Below are 6,000 nucleotides of genomic sequence, written 5' to 3' on the forward strand. Positions count from 1 at the left end.
ACTGTAGTCATTTAGTTAAAAAGAAAAGGGGGAATTGTTGTATGCTTTACATTAGGTTGTCCTAGCTCTCCCCCGCCAAGAGAATTGGATCAGTCCTGCTAGTTTCGTGGGCCCGCTTGGCCCCGCCCCAAGGAACCCCGAGAGAGTTCCAGAGTTCCAGAGTGAGAGAGTGCTTGGCGCCGCCGTGGGGGGAAAGAGGCAGCAGAGTTCTGCTTGGTGATTAGTTTGTCTTAGTTTATAAATCGTTGTTCTTGAATAAAGAAATACAGCTTCTCTGCCCAGCTGTATGTCTCTGGTCGTCTCTGTTACCCGCCCGTGAAGCTAGCCCGGCCAGCTGGAGCCGCCGAATTTTAACAACACCTCCTCTCCGGTAAATCTTCTAATCTTTAACTCCACCCCCACGGTAGTGGGGGCACTGTGGCAGAAGCGTGGCATTCTCGAATGGATTCATATGCCAGTAGGGGGAGCGCCAAGACTTCTAACCGAGATTGATGCCTTAGCATTTATGGTTCACCAAGGAAGAAACAGATCAGTTCAGGTCTTAGGAAGGGAACCAGATTCAATTATTCTTCCCTTTTCTCTCACTCATTAGAGCCTCTGTCTCTAATCCTGCTGACTTTCATTCCCTAACCCATGTTAATCTTAAATGTCTTCGAGCTCAATTTCCTGATATTCCTCTGCCACAGTTAAAACGTATTCTTGCTACATGTTCCTCCTGTGCAGGTCTAATCAAAACACCTGCTATTCAAACTCTTGGGGTTAACCCCCAAGGATTAAAAGCCAACTCTCTTTGGCAAATTGATGTCACCCACATACCCAACTTTGGCAAACAAAAATATGTGCTTGTCTCAATTGATACCTTCTCTAAGTTTCTGTGGGCTACAGCTCAGATGGGAAAAAGCTCAAAAGAGCTTATAAGCCATATGCTCTCCTGTTTTGTTGTAATGGGCATACATCTTCAACTTAAAACTTACAATGGGCCTGCTTTTACCAGCAAACAATTTAAAGATTTTTGTTCCCTCTGGAACATTATTCATACTACAGGAATTCCATATAATCCACAGGGACAAGGCATTGTCGAGAGGGCCCATTAAACCCTTAAGGCTCAATTAAATAAAAAGGGGAAATGTACCCCCCCAATATCCAGCTGGCAAAAGCCTTAACTACATCAAATCTCTTTAATATTTACAAAAACTCGGACCAACCTCCTATTATTCGTCATTGGCAAACACCATCCACTCTCCCAGCTATTAAGGTCAAATGGAAAGACCCACTCTATAAAATTTGGAAAGGGCCTGACCCCCTATTGACCATGGGGAGGGGTTTCACATGCTTTTTTCCACAGAATTACTCCAAACCTGTCTGGGTTCCTGCCCACCATGTCTGGCAATACCCACATGATGGCACTGATATCCCTGAGGAACAAGAAACACTGCAAGAGGACTGGCTGCAGGACGCACCCCAGGATCCATAATACGACATGGCAGAATCTGAAAAATCTGATTCACAGAGCTCTCCCCCCCACCCCAAATGTCTTATGCTATGACTGGCCACTTGTGTTTTGTGAGTGAGTGAGTTGAAAAAAAAAATTGAGTGAGTTGAGTGACCAAAATTTTTTGTACGACCCATTTTTCTCAGAGTACTCTGAAACTTAATTGACTTTATATAAAAATCCTGGATGCAGCCATGGTTTCTGGAGACATCCAGAAACAGTCCAAAAAATGTTTTTTCCTCTTTTTGATTTCTTTTTAAGTCTTGGTATGAATATGAAATGTTTAGTCTTAAACTGTGTGAGTAAAGATGGTTCAACTATGACAGTACAGGTCTAAATTCACGTTTGAAATGATATGTCTTAGTCACAAAAGTTTTTTTCCTCCTGTGTGTTATAATCTACATGTTTAATGTGTGTGTTTCAAGTTTGGTAAACATTAACTTAATGGTTAAAAGTGCACCTTTGAAGCTACATTCTTACCAGGAAAGGTAAAATTAATTTGCTAAAGTAACTGAGTATTTAAGGTAAAAGTCTAAAAATTCAATGTGACAATTCATCATCTCCAAAGTTATAATACAAATTCTCTATACAGGACATTTTTGGAGGGCACCCCAAAATGCCCTGTAAACTAATCTTGTGGAAATTAATCCACAACAAATCTGGCATCAATCTGACATTGTAAATGTTAAAAAAAAAAATTGTCACTAACGTGAGTTTGTTTAAATGTTCGAAGTAAAAAATAGTTAAAAATCAAGATATATTTTACCTAAATTTGGTCTGAAAATTCTGCTGTACAGAAACTGCTACATGAGGTCACATAAAATGACCTTTAAACGAAATTATAAAGATACCTAAACCAATTATAATCGAGTTATCAATTATAGTAAATCTCTAATTTGTTATAAGTTTTTTCTTCACAAGTAAGTGATTACAACTATGTAAAGCCTTCACATGAAGAAGCATCTGCTCATATGGAATCCCCAGAAATCCATCTTGGACCCCTGTCCTCTGACATCACCCACAACTACAGCCATCTCCCGGAAACCCATGATGTGACCTGACATGATCTGGAGAACCTGATTCATGGACTCCAAAGGACAGAACTTTCCTACTGCCTTTCTCTTACCTATTGCTGTCTGCCCTTCCTTCTTCTGCTTCACCTGTCATGTTTTGGTGGTTCCAGCTCACTCTCTACAGAGAAGAAAATTTCCAGTGGCTGTCCTCCTCCATCAAGATAGACTTGTGGCATTTTTCCCCTGGTCATTGACATTGGACAGATGCTTCTATCGGACTTGCTGGTACACCTTTGGACACTCCCTTTACACTGCTGAACTTCTCGAGGACTGACTGTAGCAGTCCATGGACCTTTCTTCCAGTTGTCTTGGAACTTTGCAATGCCATATCACCCCTCTCACCCCTCAGCCTATCAGGCCCCCACTCCTCCACCCATCAGGCAGCCCCCCTCTCCACCTACTAAGCCTCTCTTCAGTCTCACGCTGTCCCTTGCTACTCTTACTTATCCCTCCCTGTCTTGTGCTAGTTCTTTTTGAAGACAGCTACACGATATCATTCAGGTTTCTTCCCAACAGGTTTCTGTTCACCCCTACACTGCTATTCCCCTGACAGAGATGGAGCCTCTTACAGACACTGACCCATTTATATATGGCCATTGAGTAAGAGGGAGATGTTGGAAAATTGTGAGGATGTGGTTGAGCTTGGAAGGGCATGAACCTGAAGGGTGTGTTAGTCCTGTTAGTCTCTCTCTCTACTGAGAGGTGGAGCAAAGAGGAACAGTAGAACCCCAAAGGTGTGCCTCCTATCAGTCTCCCTGCCTCACAAAGTGCCCGCACTCCTGATACTATGGCAAATACCTAAAAAGAAAGGGGAAAATGTTGGTCTGCTTCTAATTCTGCTTCTAAGATCCCTTCTGTTGCATTTTTAGTGCTTAGTGCTGTGGTCCATTTACATAATCACTGCTTTACCTGAGAACTTCCCTGCCTGCAGGGCCCTGGTTTAATCCCACTGGTTCGAACTCTCTTTGTGCTCCACCCCCTCTCCTAGTCACACCTTGTTTTCCACCATTTAATCCCCACTGGTTTGCACTCTTTTTTTTGCTCCACCCTCTCTACATCACATCCTGTTTCCCACCCTACTATTTCCTTCTTGGCAAGTATAAATACAGATTCTCTTCTGATTAAACACACATTGGATTGCCTTCTGGATCCGCGAGTCCCAGAGTCTCTCTCCTGCAAAGCTACCCCAGCACAAGTTCCTGATCCCTCTCCCATGCAGCAGCCTAGGTTGGCTCCAGTCAAGTTCTCTCCAACTCAGAGAGCATGTACTCTAGAAGAAGCACCCTCAGGCTATCCCAGCAAGGGGGGGGGTCATTTCACAACTGGTGAAAAAGGTCTGCAAGTGTCTATCTGTCTCTCCTTTCTCTATCTCCCCCTCCTCTCTCAATTTCTCTCTGTCCTGTCCAGTAAAATGGAAACAATGGCTACCAGGAGCAGACACCAAGCCTCAGCGGTAACCCTGGAGGCAAAATAAATCAATAAATAAGTAATAAAATGAAATAGGGAGGCTTGGTGAGGTAGTGGAGACATAGGGAAGAGCCCCCACAGAGGCCCATGGAGACCAGAGGGTGGGACCCTACCCCTACCTTCTCTGGGCTGAGCTCCAGGCCCAGGGCCCAGGAGCTGCTGCTGTCACTCAGGTGAGAAGCTGGTTCTGCAGCTCAGCACCCTGGTCTCCCTGAGAGAGGAGGCTTCATGCTGAAGAAAGGGGTCAGTCCCCAAGACGAGGCTCTTTCAACAATTTCTTTCATAACCACTTCTACAATTCATTCTTTCCTATCAGCCAAGACTCAGATATTTGAATCCCTCCTCCAACTTCAGAAACCAGCTCGGTGGAAAGACCCTGGGGCAAAACTGTGTGTTGAATCCACACTCCCTCCCACATGTGCATGAGGTCACCAGAGGCCACCTTAGCACATGGGTGACCATAAAACACCAAATGCTCCTTCCAGTACTAAGGAGATAGAGATGTGGCCAAAGAGGAAGTCTGGCTTCTGTAAAGATAAATCCCCATGCAAAACCTTGATTTGTCTCCTCAAGGCATTTGGGAGGAAAGGGATTTGTGGGTAGAGGGGGTGTGAGTATTTCACAGACAAGAAAAATCTGGATGAGAACCACCTTGTTCTTCCTCACCCTGTCCTCCTCTTCCTCTGCTCTCCTCGCCTCTGCCCCACCATCCATGGCCCTTCAGACTGGCCTGCAGCTCAGCTCCGCAGCCCCCCAGGTCTTCCAGCATTGCCAGTGGACAGGCAGCGGGCTGGGGGCTCCTGTCCTTGGGGTGACACTCAGGTCAAAGCCAGGAAAGCAGAAGCAGGTCTCCTGGGGGTGAACCACTGTTTCCCTCTAGGGGTCGAGTTCTCACTTCTCTCTCCCCAGGCCCCAGGGTCTTCCCATACTGAGAGCTCTCTGCAGGCACACTGCCCCTCTCTCAGCTCTCCTTACAAAGCTCTGAGCAGATCGACCCTGTCAACGCCCATGTTCAGCGGGGAAGCAATTGCAGAAGCCAGACCTCCCACCTTCTGCATCCCACAATGACCCTGGGTCCATACTCCCAGAGGGATAAAGAATAAGAAAGCTATCAGGAGAGGGGATGGGATACGGAGTTCTGGTGATGGGAATTGTGTGGAGTTGTACCCCTCTTAGCCTATGGTGTTTGTCAGTGTTTCCTTTTTATAAATAAAAATTGAAGAAAAAAAAAGGAAAAAAACAAAGCTCTGAGCAGCCTGGGAGGTGATAAAATGGTTAGAGCACTGGACAGAAATCGTGAGGCTCCAACTTGATCCCTGACATCACGTGTAGACAGGTGATGCCCTGGTGTTCTCTCTCTCCCTCTCTCTCTCTCTCTCTCTCTCTCTCATGAATAAACAAGGGATGTGTGGTGGCCGTCTCTCTGAAAGCAAGCCGTAGCTGCAGCTGGGGTGGCTGGGGCTCCCCGCATCTCCAGGGTGGGTGCCTATGTCTGTGGGGGACACACAGGCGCCCTGTGTGCATCAGTTTTCACAGGACAGAAGAGCGGGGACGAGGCAGGGGGTGCAGAGCCTTTGCTCCCATCTGGCCAATTGTTAGTAGTTCTGTCAGTTGCCTAAGGTGTGTGCTGTCTCTGCACTGAGGGACTGTGTTCCATGCTCACCTCAGGGAGTGGCCACCAGAAACAGAGAACCTCACCTGACCATGGGTTGTGGCTCAACGTGTGACACGGTGAGGACCAGACCCATGGGTGCCGTCCCCTCCTGTCACAGGGTAAGAAGAGATGGGCATTAGGCAGAGGCAGCAGGGAGAGCAGAAGCTTTAATAAGGGAGCCCCCCAGGGACCCCACCACTCTCCTGACAAGCTCTGTCACCCTCCATGAGGCTCTCAGCACTCGACTCACCAGCACATGCTGTGGCTTTGCTTCAGAGCCTCCCAGGCCCAGAGAGACCCCCAGGATCCTCCCC

The sequence above is a fragment of the Erinaceus europaeus genome, chromosome 2, assembly GCF_950295315.1.
Source record: "Erinaceus europaeus chromosome 2, mEriEur2.1, whole genome shotgun sequence".
NCBI classification, from domain to species: Eukaryota; Metazoa; Chordata; class Mammalia; order Eulipotyphla; family Erinaceidae; genus Erinaceus; species Erinaceus europaeus.